This window comes from Globicephala melas, chromosome 8 (genome assembly GCF_963455315.2).
Source record: "Globicephala melas chromosome 8, mGloMel1.2, whole genome shotgun sequence".
In the NCBI taxonomy this organism is placed as follows: domain Eukaryota; kingdom Metazoa; phylum Chordata; class Mammalia; order Artiodactyla; family Delphinidae; genus Globicephala; species Globicephala melas.
The window spans coordinates 85813479-85828691 of NC_083321.1; the positions used below are offsets into that span (position 1 = coordinate 85813479).

The following is a 15213-nucleotide window of genomic DNA, read 5'->3' on the forward strand; positions in this document are numbered from 1 at the left end:
ATAACATTCAAAATCTAAATTTCATTTGGTAGGAATGGTTAAGAGATAACACTCAGAAAGACAGCTAAGGTGCCGTGTTGAAAGCAGCTGAAATGTTACTGCCGGTACATGAAATCATTTCAGTAAGGAATTTACTTCAGAAATAGGGGCGAAGAATTATAGAATAATGCACAAGTCAACACTGTTAGAGCTAACACATCATCTACGCTAACAATGATGTACAGCAGCAAAGATAATCCAAAAATCTTTTATATTTGCTTTTGTATTATATCAGTAGATATATCTTCCCAATTGTATTTCAGATTTGTTTCCCTTTTTGGATATTAATTACCTGATGGATGGGGGAACATACCCAATAGCAATGTCAAGGGCACAGGGAAGCCAGGGAGATAAAATTTTGCCAGAGATCATCTACAAAACAAATTGTGTCTGTAAATGAGTAGGAGGTGTGGCCTGGAACCCTGAGAGTATGGAGGGGAGTGAGGCCAAGCACTTTATTGATGGTTCTGCCATCCATCAGCCCCAACAAGTGGCCCAGGGAGAAGCGTGGTTGCAAACATGCCTACTCACTGCAATCTCTCTCCTTTCCCTCAGGCACACAACTAACCTCTTCAGAGCTATCATGGTTAGAGCATTGTGGAGGACCAGCCTCCTGAGAAAGGACCACCTGAGTCCTGGATGAGAGCCTCCTGGGTCTCTTTGGGGCCAGAGAAATCCTGAAAATACACATCACCCATATATGTTTTGAGACATGCTTTAGATGTTTATTTTTAGAAGCCCTGCAACTACTAGAAAAATTGAATGTATTGCAGAATAGAGTTATGGCCAATGGTGGCAGAGTCTACATGAAGTCTCTGCTTCATGGTCTTCTGGGAAAAACCCTTCAACTGTTGGCTATACTGTTCAGTATAACTGTGTAGCTCATTGTGTTTTTGAACATGTTGGTGGTGCTGTCATGTATTCTGGACTATCAATGGAGCCTACAATTCAAAATTCAGATGTTAAAATATTTGCAAATTTGCAGAGAATCTTAATTGACATTTTTATGACATCCAAAAAGGTGACACTGTGATTGCAAAAAGCCCAAGTGATCCAAAATCAAATTTTTGTAAAAGAGTAATTGGTTTGAAAGGAGACAAAATCCCCAGCAATAGTCCATCAGGTTTCTTTAAAAGCTATAATTATGTGCCAATAGATCATGTTTGGTTAGAAGGTGGTAATCTACACAATTCTACAGATTGCAAGTACTTTGAACCTATTCCATGTAGACTAATAAGAGGATGTGTCTTCTTTAAGATTTGGCCTCTGAGTGATTTGGATTTCTACCTGAAGGCCGTAATGGACACAAATTTTACAATGATTAGCAAGCATTTATTCTTTGACTTGCTTATTGTCTCCTGTTCAAGTGAATTTATTATTGTCACTGAAATCATATACTTACCAATAAAATACTATTCAAAAAAATAAAAACCAAGTACTCCCAAATTGGGGGGGGGGGGCAAGTCTAAAGAAAGCTAATATAAATCAATTGAAAATGAATGCGCTAAGCCACATGCTGAGAAGAATTTGAAAAGAAATCTTTCTTATTCTTAAGAAGGAGATGAACTGCAATTTATGTAAAAATTCTTCTTAATCTTTTAAATTCTAGGGAAGGTAACAGTGGAACAACTAGTTTCAAATCTCTTCCCAGACACAGACAAAATCATAAAAGTAAAATATAGGAAACAATTCCTCAGTACTGAAAGTAAGGCATGTTGTCAACAAACAAGGAAGATTATCTGACCTATAAGGTAAAAGGATAAACAGGATCAGAAGATCTCACTAAAAAACAATTCAGTTTTCCCTGGAAGTACAGGGTTACAGGAAGAGAGTAAAGCAAATCTTGACAAGTTTCACCAGCAATCCCTAATAATGAGGGATGAGGGCAAGAGGTGAGTGCAGCAATGGATGGATCTGTGGATTCAGAGGCTGGGGCAGGTGGGAAAAGCAAGCCCTGGGTACAGCAGAAAACTGTGTAGCAACTCAGCTTGCTGCGCCTGGGTTCTCGATAGCAGAGTGGACGTATTTTGACCTGGAGAAACATTTCCTGAAATGGGGAAGGAGGCAGGACCCTCAATCTCACTCTGACAGAGCAGGAAGGATGGTGGAGAAAGATGAAGGTCACTCCTTGTGAAGGCACATTTGTACGGGCTCTAACTGCAGCGTATATGGAGCAGGGAGGCCCATGAAGCTCGCTCCAAGCTTTCTCTCGTCCAAAATTTTACCTTCTTGGCCATTTCCTCCCGATACATTAAAATGCATTCCCAAATTACAATAGAAATAATTGGGAACATTGTAGAGGGACAGCCCTCCAAAATGACAAGTCACTCTCCCAGTCTGGAGGGTAAAATCTCTGGGGAAGATCCTAGAGAAAGCTATACCCACCTTGTGTACTTGGAGTTAGTGGTCGGGCTAAACAAAATGCCAAATGTAAAATATCTGGCCTCAGGTACAATAATTTCAGCAAAGAGTGGAAACACAACTTCTGAGACAAACGTATAAATTTCCCCCCTTCCTGACCCACATGTGACCCCGTTCCCTCCCTACCCTATTCAGGCTACTGAATGATTGAATTGATAACATTATCCAACAACATCCAGTCCTCCAGGTTATCTATGAGGAAAAATTATTTTAAAAAACAGACTGGAGTCAGACAGCTTCTTTGCAATATTGAATGCCAAAAAAAAGGGAATCATTAATTTTTAAGGGAAATAGCTATAACACTGAGTCAGTAATGAACATAACACAGTATAGAACATAATACTGAGTTCTGTAACTCAGTAAAGTGTCCTTTCATATAGAGGTAACAGGAAAATCAAATATGCAAATCTTCAGAAGGTGTACAACCCATATACTCTACTCAGAAAAGTGACTTGAGATTAGGTACCAGTGGCCAAGAGGAGATGCAAATAAAGAAGTAACAGATGGAGATTCACTGGTATGAAAGGCCCAGAGACATGAACTAAAACACAACCAGGAGGAGGAGCTTCAAGACGGCGGAAGAGTAAGACGCGGAGATCACCTTCCTCCCCACAAATACATCAGAAATACATCTACACGTGGAACAACTCCTACAGAACACCTACTGAACGTTGGCAGAAGACCTCAGACCTCCCAAAAGGCAAGAAAGTCCCCACGTACCTGGGTAGGGCAAAAGAAAAAAGGAAAAACAGAGACAAAGAATAGGAACGGGACCTGCACCAGTGGGAGGGAGCTGTGAAGGAAGAAAAGTTTCCACCCATTAGGAAGACCCTTCACGGGTGGAGACTGCGGCTGGCGGAGCGGGGAAGCTTCGGAGCCGCAGAGGAGAGCACAGCAACAGGGCTGCGGAGGGCAAAGCGGAGAGATTCCCGCAGAGGATTGGTACCGACCAGCACTCACCAGCCCGAGAGGCTTGTCTGCTCACCCACCGGGGCGGGCGGCGGCTGGGAGCTGAGGCTCAGGCTTCGGAGGTCGGATCCCTGGGAGAGGACTGGGGTTGGCTGTGTGAACACAGCCTGAATGGGGCTAGTGCTCCACGGCTAGCCGGGAGAGAGTCCGGGAAAACGTCTGGAGTTGCCGAAGAGGCAAGAGACTTTTTCTTGCCTCTTTGTTTCCTGGTGCGGGAGGAAAGAGGATTAAGAGCGCTGCTTAAAGGAGCTCCAGAGAAGGGCGCGAGCCGCGGCTATCAGCATGGACCCCAGAGACGGGCATGAGACACTAAGGCTGCTACTGCCGCCACCAAGACTGTGTGCGAGCACAGGTCACTATTCACACCTTCCCTCCCGGGAGTCTGTGCAGCCCGCCACTGCCAGAGTCCCGTGATCCAGGGACAGCTTCCCCGGGAGAACACACGGCACGCCTCAGGCTGCTGCAACGTCCCACCGGTCTCTGCAGCGACAGGCTCGCCCCGCATTCCGTACCCCTCCCTCCCCCTGGCCTGACTGAGCCAGAGCCCACGAATCAGCTGCTCCTTTAACCCCGTCCTGTCTGAGCGAATAACACATGGCCTCAGGCGACCTACTTGCACAGGCAGGATCAAATCCAAAGCTGAATCCCAGGAGCTGTGTCAACAAACAAGAGAAAGGAAAATATCTCCCAGAAGCCTTAGGAGCAGCAGATTAAATCCCCACAGTCAACCTGATGTACCCTGCATCTTGGAATACCTGAATAGACAACAAATCATCCCAAATTGAGGAGATGGACTTTGGGGGCAAGGATATTTTTTTTTTTCATTTTTCCCTTTTTGTGAGTGTGTATGTGTATGCTTCTGTGTGTGATTTTGTCTGTGTAGCTTTACTTTTACCATTTGTCCTAGGGTTCTATCTGTCCGTTTTGTTTTTGTTTTTGTTTTTAGTATACTCTTTAGTGCTTGTTATCATTGGTGGGTTTCTTTTTTGGTTTGGTTGGCCTCTTATTTCTTATTTTTAATTACTTAAAAATTTTTTTAAATAGTTTTTGTTCTTTATTTTAATAATGTTTTTATTTTAGTTTAGTTTAGTTTATCTTCTTTCTTTCTTTCTTTCCCTTTCTTTCCCTTTCTTTCTTTCTTTCTTTCTTTCTTTTTCTTTCTTTCTTTCTTTTCTTTTCTTTCTCCCTTTTATGCTGAGCCGTGTAGATGACAGGCTGTTGGTGCTCCAACCAGGCATCAGGGCCGTGCCTCTGAGGTGGGAGAGCCAAGTTCAGGACATTGGTCCACCAAAGACCTCCCAGCTCCACGTAATATCCAATGGCAAAAAATCCCAGAGATCTCCGTCTCAATGTCAAGACCCAGCTCCACTCAATGACAAGCAAGCTACAGTGCTGGACACCCTATGACAAAGAACTAGCAAGACAGGAACACAACCCCACCCATTAGCAGAGAGGCTGTCTAAACTCATAATAAGGTCACAAACACCCCAAAACACACCAGCAGACGTGGACCTGCCCACCAGAAAGACAGGATACAGCCTTATCCACCAGAACACAGGCACTAGTCCCCTCCACCAGGAAGCCTACACAACCCCCTGAACCAAACTTAGCCACTGGGGGCAGACAACAAAAAACAACGGAAACTACGAACCTGCAGCCTGTGAGAAGGAGACCCCAAACACAGTAAGTTAAGCAAAATGAGAAGACAAAGAAACACACAGCTGATGAAGGAGCAAGGTAAAAACCCACCAAACCTAACAAATGAAGAGGAAATAGGAAGTCTACCTGAAAAAGAATTCAGAATAATGATAGTAAAGATGATCCAAAATCTTGGAAATAGAATGGAGAAAATAAAAGAAATGTTTAACAAGGACCTAGAAGTAAAGAGCAAACAAACAATTAAGAACACCACAATACATGAAATTAAAAATTCTCTAGAAGAGATCAATAGCAGAATAACTGAGGCAGAAGAACGGATAAGTGACCTGGAAGATAAAGTGGTGGACATAACTACTGCAGAGCATAATAAAGAAAAAAGAATGAAATGAATTGAGGACAGTCTCACAGACCTCTGGGACAATACTAAACACACCAACATTAGAATTATAGGGGTCCCAGAAGAAGAAAACAAAAAGAAAGGGACTGAGAAAATATTTGAAGAGATTATAGTTGAAAACTTCCCTAATATGGGAAAGGAAATAGTTAATCAAGTCCAGGAAGCACAGAGCACCCATTTATGACAAAAACCCTCCAGAAAGTAGGCATAGAGTGAACTTACCTAAACATAATTAAGGCCATATATGACAAAAACCCCAGCCAACATCATTCTCAATGGTGAATTCTGAAACCATTTGCTCTAAGATCAGGAACAAGACAAAGTTGTCCACTCTCACCACTATTATTCAATATAGTTTTGGAAGTTTTAGCCACAGCAATCAGAGAAGAAAAAGAAATAAAAGGAATCCAAATTGGAAAAGAAGAAGTAAAACTGTCACTGTTTGCAGATGACATGATACTATACATTGAAAATCCTAAAGATGCTACCAGAAAACTACTGTGGGTAATCAATGAATTTGGTAAAGTAGCAGGATACAAAATTAATGCACAGCAATCTCTTGCCTTCCTATACATTAATGATGAAAAATCTGAAAGAGAAATAAAGGAAACACTCCCATTTACCACTGCAACAAAAAGAATAAAATGCCAAGGAGTAAACCTACCTAAGGAGGCAAAACACCTGTATGCAGAAAAGTATGAGACACTGATGAAATAAATTAAAGATGATACAGATGGAGAGATATGCCATGTTCTTGGATTGGAAGAATCAACATTGTGAAAATGACTCTACTACCTAAAGCAATCTACAGATTCAATGCAATCCCTATCAAATTACCAATGGCATTTTTCACAGAACTAGAACAAAATATTTCACAATTTATATGAAAACACACAAGACCCCGAATAGTCAAAGCAATCTTGAGAAAGAAATATGGAGCTGGAGGAATCAGGCTCCCTGACTTCAGACTGTACTACAAAGTTACAGTAATCAAGACAGTACGGTATTGGCACAAAACCAGAAATATAGATCAACGGGACAGGATAGAGAGCCCAGAGATAAACGCATGCACGTATGGTCACATTATCTTTGATAAAGGGTACATTGTATACAATGGAGAAGACAGTCTCTTCAATAAGTGGTGTTGGGAAAACTGGACAGCTACATGTAAAAGAATGAAATTAGAACACTCCCTAACACCATACACAAAAATAAACTCAAAATGGATTAAAGACCTAAATGTTAAGGCCAGACACTATCAAACTCTTAGAGGAAAACATAGGCAGAACACTCTATGACATAAACCTCAGCAAGATCCTTTTTGACGCACCTCCTAGAGAAATGGAAATGAAAACAAAAATAAACAAATGGGACCTAATGAAACTTCAAAGCCTTTGCACAGCAAAGGAAACCATAACCAAGATGAAAAGACAACCCTCAGAATATGAAAATATATTTGCAAGTGAAGCAACTGACAAAGGATTAATCCCAAAAATTTACAAGCAGCTCATGCAGCTCAATATTAAAGAAACAAACAACCCAATCCAAAAACAGGCAGAAGACTTAAATAGAGATTTCTCGAAGGAATATACACAGATTGCCAAAAAAACATATGAAATAATGCTCAACATCATTAATCATTAGAGAAATGCAAATCAAAACTACAATGTGATATCATCTCACACCAGTCAGAATGGCCATCATCAAAGAATCTACAAACAATAAATGCTGGAGAGGGTGTGGAGAAAAGGGAACCTTCATACTCTCTTGGTGGGAATGTAAATTGGTACAGCCACTATGGAGAACAGTATGGAGGTTCCTTAAAAAACTACAAATAGAACTACCATACGACCCAGGAATCCCAGTACTGGGCATATAGCCTGAGAAAACCATATTTCAAAAAGAGTCATGTACCACAATGTTCATTGCAGTTCTATTACAATAGCCAGGACATAGAAGCAACCTAAGTGTCCATTGACAGATGAATGGATAAAGAAGATGTGGCACATATATACAGTGGAATATTACTCAGCCATAAAAAGAAATGAAATTGAGTTATTTGTAGTGAGGTGGATGGACCTAAAGTCTGTCATACAGAGTGAAGTAAGTCAGAAAGAGAAAAACAAATACTGTATGCTAACACATATATGTGGAATCTTAAAAAAAAAAAAAAAGGTCATGAAGAACCTAGGGGCAAGACGGGAATAAAGATGCAGTGCTACTAGAGAATGGACTTGAGGACTTAGGGAGGGGGAAGGGTAGGCTGGGACAAAGTGTGAGAGTGGTAGTCTATATATGGACAAGTATACACTACCAAATATAAAATAGATATCTAGTGGGAAGCAGTTGCATAACATAGGGAGATCAGCTCTGTGCTTTGTGACCAGCTAGAAGGGTGGCATAGGGAGGCTGGGAGGTAGGGAGATGCAAGAGGGAAGACATATGGGGATATATGTATATGTATAACTGATTCACTTTGTTATAAAGCAGAAACTAACACACCATTGTAAAGCAATTATACACCAATAGAAAATGTTAAAATAAAACATCTAAATGACTGGGCAAATAAAGTTATAAAGCAAGGTACAAATATAACTCTTGAAAGAAAAGATAATAAATTTAAAAAGAATAATATTTTAGCAATTCATTAGCTATCTAAGAAAAATTCCCAAAGTATACCAACAAAAACCTGAGAAGCGGAAAGAAATGTCACCCTGATAAATTCTTCATCTTAATAGATGACAGTCATTATGTACTATTTCATATTAATAACCTGAGAAAGTTTGTACTTAAAGATTTCAAAGAAATCATTAGTGAACTTAAATGTTATTCTTAATTCACAACATTACTGAATCATATATTTACTTACATTTAAGAAAATGAAAAAAGAAAAACCACAGACACTATATCAAGATAGAGAATAAATGAAACAGAGAAAAGGCAGAAAATATGAAATGAAATAAGAAAAGTAATAAACATATGTTATAAAAATAAATGTAAAGGAAATCTCATCTATTAAAAGGAAAGTTTCTTACTCGGGTCAAAACATAAAATCCAAATCTATACTGTCATTAAGAGATATACTCAAAACAAAATGACTCAGAAAAGGTAAGAAAAAAACAACGGACAACAACCCTTTTTTTAGATTTCATATATAAGCAATATCATATGATATTTATCTTTCTCTGTCTGACTTACTTCACTCAGTATGACAATCTCTAGTTGCATCCATGTTGCTGCAAATGGCATTATTTTGGTTTTTTTTTTTATGGATGAGTAATATTCCATTGTATATATGTACCACATCTTCTTTATCCATTCCTCTGCTGATGTACATTTTGGTTGTTTCCATGTCCTGGTTATTGTAAACAGTGCTGCAATGAACAATGGGATGCATGTATTTTTTTGAATTATGGTTTTCTCCAGTTATATGCCTAGGAGTGGGATTACTGTGTCATATGGTAGTTCTTTTTTTAGTTTTTTAAGGAACCTCCATACTGTTCTCTACAGTGGCTATACCAATTTACATTCCCACCAACAGTGTAGGAGGGTTCCCTTTTCCCCACACCCTCTCCAGCATTTCTTGTTTGTAGATTTTCTGATGATGGCCATTCTGACTGGTGTAAGGTGATACCTCATTGTGGTTTTGATTTGCATTTCTCTAATAATTAGTGATGTTAAGCATCTTTTCATGTGCTTCTTGACCATCTGTATGTCTTCTTTGGAGAAATGTCTATTTAGATACTCTATCCATTTTTTGATTGGGTTATTCATTTTCTTGATATTGAGCTGCAAGAGCTGTTAGTATATTTTGGAGATTAATCCCTTGTTGGTTGCTTGGTTTGCAAATATATTCTCCCATTCTGAGGGTTGTCTTATAGTCTTGTTTATGGTTTCCTTTGCTGTACAAAAGCTTTTAAGTTTAGTTAGGTCCCATTTGTTTATTTTTGTTTTTATTTCCATTTCTTTAGGAGGTGGGTCAAAAAGAATCTTGCTGTGATTTATGTCATAGAGTGTTTTGCCTATGTTTTCCCCTAAGAGTTTGATAGTGTCTTGCCTTACATTTAGGTTTTTAATCCATTTTGAGTTTATTTTTGTGTATGGTGTTAGGGAGTGTCCTAATTTCATTCTTTTACATGTAGCTGTCCAGTTTTCTCAGCACCACTTACTGAAAAGGCTGTCTTTTCTCCATTTTATATTCTTGCCCCCTTTTCATAGATTAGGTGACCATAGGTGTATGGGTTTATCTCTGGACTTTCTATCCTGTTCCATTGATCTATATTTCTGTTTTTGTACCAGTACCATACTGTTTTGATTACTATAGCTATGTAGTATAGTCTGCTTCTTCCAGCTCCGTTTTTCTTTCTCAAGATTGCTTTGGCTATTCTTGGTCTTTTGTGCTTCCATAAAAACTGCAAAATTTTTTGTTCTAATTCTGTGAAAAATGCCATTGATAATTTGATAGGAATTGCATTGAATCTGTAGATTGCTTTGGGTAGTATAGTCATTTTCACAATATTGATTCTGCCAATCCAAAAACATGGTATATCTCTCCATCTGTTTGTGTCATCTTTGATTTCTCTCATCAGTATCTTATAGTTTTCAGAGTACAGATCTTTTGCCTCCTTAGGTAGGTTTATTCCTAGGTATTTTATTCTTTTTGATGCAATGGTAAATGAGATTGTTTCCTTAATTTCTCTTTCTGATCTTTTGTTGTTAGTGTATAGGAATGCAAGAGATTTCTGTTCATTAATTTTGTTGCAATCCTGCAACTTTACAAAATTCATTGATGAGCTCTAGTAGTTTTCTGGTAGCATCTTTAGGATTTTCTATGTATAGTATCATGTCATCTGCAAACAGTGACAGTTTTACTTCTTTTCCAGTTTGGATTCTTTTTATTTCTTTTTCTTCTCTGATTGCCACATCTAGGACTTCCAAAACTACATTTAATAATAGTGGCAAGAGTAGACATCCTAGTCTCCTTCCTGATCTAAGAGGAAATGCTTTCAGTTTTTCACCACTGAGAATAATGTTTCCTGTGGGTTTGTCATATATGGCCTTTATTACGTTGAGGTAGGTTCCCTCTATGCCCATTTTCTGGAGAATTTTGATCATAAATGGGTGTTGAATTTTGTCAAAAGCTTTTTCTGCATCTATTGAGATGATCATATGGTTTTTATTATTTAATATGTTAATATAGTGTGTGACATTGATTGATTTGCATATGTTGAGGAATCCTTGCATCCCTGGGATAAATCCCACTTGATCATGACGTATGATCCTTTGAATGTGTTGTTGGATTCGGTTTGCTACTATTTTGTTGAGGATTTTTGCATCTATGTTCATCAGTGATATTGGCCTATAATTTTCTTTTTTTGTGATATCTTTGTCTGGTTTTAGTGTCAGCGTGATGGTGGCCTCATAGAATGAGCTTGGGAGTGCTCCTTCCTCTGCAATTATTTGGAAGAGTTTGAGGATAGGTGTTAACTCTTCTTTAAATGTTTGATAGAATTTGCCTGTGAAGCCATCTGGTCCTGGACTTTTGTTTGTTGAGAGTTTTTTCATCACAGTTTCAATTTCAGTGCTTGTGATTGGTCTTTTCATATTTCCTATTTCTTCCTGGTTCACAAAGGATCATAAGAGACTATTACAAGAAGCTATATACAAATAAAATGGACAACCTGGAAGAAATGGACAAATTCTTAGAAAGGTACAACCTTCCAAGACTGAACCAAGAAAATCTTAAGAATACATCATTTCTTTCATAGTGTTTTTACCCTCCTATGCTAACAAATAAAGTTAATCATTTCAATTATTGTATTTGCAAAATTTTCTGGAAAAAGCCTGTTTACTATAGGTCCCACAAAGACACCACATTTCTGATGTAGAAGAAGACCAATTAGATATAATTAAAATTGATGCACACTGCCTGTCTTATGGTCAGTCCTCCCACCATGCTTGTGGGCTCCATGTCTTATTTCCAGAGGACAGATAGTCCAGATCCTTTGGTTAATTAAGACTTTTAGGTTCTAGGGGTATGATTTCATGGTCTACATTCAATCCAGGGTTACTTTCTCTCTTATTAAGGATAAGATATTGTGTCTTTTGTGTTTTACTTTACTTAGGGTCTATTTCAATTTGATTTTGCCCTTGGCACAATGACAGCGCTGCATATTTCTTACCGTTCTTACTATAGGAAGAGAAAGCCTTGGCAGCAACCTAAAGATAGTGCCTAGTTTGGATGCAATCATTCTGAGAGTGGAAGATGACTCTTTTCCTAATAATAATATGAATAATAACAACAACCAGTAAAAAGGAATAATAATATTGATAGCCAGTAATGCAATATAATAAATAGTTTACTAACAACAGAAATAATTATTAGAAATAATAATGAAAGATGTATGTTGAATGAATGTACTAACAAATTTTATTACTGATATTCAGTGGATACTGGAGTATGAAGGATTATATGCTCCTTTTCTGTCTCTAAATGTCCCCTCAGTAGTCTAGGAGCGTCCTTCATCTTGGGTCCACTTCACTGTCTGACAAGATGTGCTAGTGTTGGCTTGTTGAGCACCTGAACAGTATGTGCATTTTCAACTTCTGTTAGGAACATTCCCCCCTCATCTCTAGCTGGTAAAACTTATATCATGGTAGCTCTTCCCAGACACAATAAGGGATAATGTAGCTGGATGAACTAATAGATTTTGATTTCTTATTTGTTTATCAACCTGAGATTTTTTTTTTCCCTTTCTTTTTGTAGTTATGCACTATGTAGTTGCAGAGGAATTTCCTGTTTGGGGGAAAAAGTTCCCAGAAGATTAGCTCACTCACAAAGCTGAAAGGCTATTTTCCTTTAAGCATTATTCAAAAGAAACTAATTATCTTTAGAGAGCTAGGAGAATTTGCAATGACCTCTCAGGCTGAATTTGTAGAGGCTTCATAGGAAGATTTTTGATTCTTAGCTATACTTGTCTAATTTTTAATTTTAATAATTTTCTGTAACATAATAAAATAAGATTTATTTCAAAATATCATTACAGTTGCTCCTTGGTTAGCTGCAATTGTGTATCAGACCTGGATTCTACGTTTAACATCCATTGGCTCTGTTTATTTAGTTTTGCAATCCATACATGTAGAGTTAAAAAGAAAGTGTTCTACTGTTTGGACATATTAAGACTCAAGCTCATTCTCTGTCATCACAAATGGGAGAAATATCATTGAACATCTACTGGAAGAGAGAAACTGAATTCTACAAGTTCAAAGACCATTTTAGTAAGTGTGGTAGATATATTAGAAAAATAGAGGGCACACAAGCTCTGGAACAATTAGGGGCCTTCTGATTACCTGACATTTGGGGGAATTATTTCTTCAAATACACATATGTTAGACTGCTTGATATTTACCCTCAAGTTGCTCAGGGTCTCTTCTCCCTTGAAACATTCCAGGGCTATATAGATAATTCTTCCTCTAAGTCAATAGGCAGATTTTTTTCCTGACTAGGAGAATAAGAATGATGTCTGTTTCCATAGGGGAGAATGGATAGGTTTACTGGCCATCCATTTATAATATTAGGGGTTCCTGGGCTCAGTGCTATTCAACTGTGACACAGATCCACTGTGTGCATAAGTATTCACCTGGGCACTCCTCCACATCAGCCCCACGGGTCTGGGGTGGGTAAGGAGAACCAGTGAGAACACAGTTCTCATGCTGCATACTGTGCTGTGAGTGAAAACTGTGTGAATCATCCAGGCTCATGCTGCCAGCCTGACCGAGTCTCTGGAGGGGTAGTCAGCTAGATCAGCACCTGCAATAGATGCTGTTGCTTAGGAACTGCTTGACTGCGTTACACATGAAACTCTAGAGAAGACAGATCTAACGTATAGAGACCAAAGGCAGCTCATTGTTTGCTTGGGACTGGAGTGGGGAGGACTGACTGGGAAGGAGGGAACCTTTTGAGGTGGTGACGACATTGTCAAAGTTCATCCTACTATAAACTTAAAATGTATGGCTCCTATTGTATGCAAAGTACACTTTAATAAAATGTGTTTTTAAAATACTTTGTCCTTATGTATATGTCTGAAAGAATGTGTGAGTGGTAAGTAAAAATAATTCACAAGTCAAAGGCAGTATGTCATCATGGAATATTCAACTGAAATGAGTTTGTCACCTTGAATAAGTCAAATACCTTCTCTATGTCCAAATTATTTAGAAAAGTGAAGGAAAAGTATATTTCTTAAATTTTGACTAAACTAAAAAGCTGAGATTTAACATACCTACATTGAGCTCTTTGAAACAGAGTTTCATTTAAAAATTGGAATTTATAGTTGTTGTACATATTTTTAATTGTGAGTTTGCTTTCAGATAAATGTGTTTCTGCTAGAAGTTACTTGAAAATATCTGTACTGCCTTCTAAAAATCTTAAAGGAAAATTAAACTTGAGAAAACTCAAAATTTATGCAATGTTCTAATCTGAGCAACAGAAAAACAATAATAATTTCAATAGAAAATAGTGGTCCCATTAAAAAGACATTACATTCCTAATAAAGAAATACTATTATAAATATAGGAAACTCCCCCAAAGGTAAAGTTTTCATGGTGAAAGGGGTGACAAGGGATTGAGGTTTCTGATTTATAGAGAGACAAGGGGAAATGCTGAAAAATCAAAAGAACCACACAATAAATACTTCTAACATAGAGCATGTATCCAAACTGGGGGAGAAATAGGATGAATGGGCAACATGCACAGTACTGAATTGTCTTTCACTTTGCTGTGTTCAGTTCTACAACATCAAAGAATATGACTTTCACCTTATACTGACACTCTTCTCCAATTTACCAATCAAGCATGAGCCAATTTGATTTACAGAAATAAGTAATAGTAGCAGAATAGATTGTACTTTTTTTTAATCTTCAAGCTCAAAAGTCAATTCCTCAGGAAAACCTTCCCCGACCTCTTGCCCCAGACCAGGGCAGGCCCCACCAGGTATACATTCTCAGAGCTGTTTGTGCTTTTCCTTTATAATATGAACCACTTTTATATCCCGGTGAAATTATTTTCTGACTGTCTGACTCCCCCATGGACTGCAAGATGTATTTTCACTCACCAGTGTATCCGCAGTACCTGGCATAGTGCTTAGGCATATAGTAAGTGTCCAAGAAATATTGGTTGACTGCAAGAATTATTTAACTAATTAAATATTATGCCACTGAAGTAAAATTTTAGTTGTTCTCTGCTATGGTGTTTGTAAAATTAAAAGTTACAATAACACTCCTTTTCCTTTTGATCTGGCTTTCTTTATTTTTAAAATAAGAAACAGAAAGCTTGGTTTGTAGTTGGTAACAGTCTTCTTCTACTGGAGAAGAGAAGACATGGGAAGAAAGATAGGCCTAATGAATAAAAAAAAAAAAAAATTCTCACTGTGGCTACCAGATCTCTATTATTAAAAATTATAAAGTAAACCTGCTTAGATCAATATAATATACCACATCCCCAACTTCACCTGCTAACCTATCTCCAGAACTGAATTAAGAATGTCATTGGAAATAATACTATTACAATCATTTCTTTCTATAAAATTCATTCAGTGATTTACCATCTACTTTGTTTCCCACTGTAAATAGCACTCCAGGGTAATTTTTCTTGTGTTGATTAGACAATAGCACATGCACAGCTTTACAATGGTGAGGGTTGGTAGGGAAAAAATCAATATAATAAATACTGC

The 15213-nt window shown here is 38.0% G+C and overlaps 1 pseudogene; it reads left to right on the forward strand.

Moving 5' to 3' along the window:
* The first annotated feature begins 821 nt into the window (after positions 1–821).
* Positions 822–1364, forward strand: LOC115844698 (mitochondrial inner membrane protease subunit 1 pseudogene; annotated as a pseudogene).
* The last annotated feature ends 13849 nt before the right edge of the window (positions 1365–15213 follow it).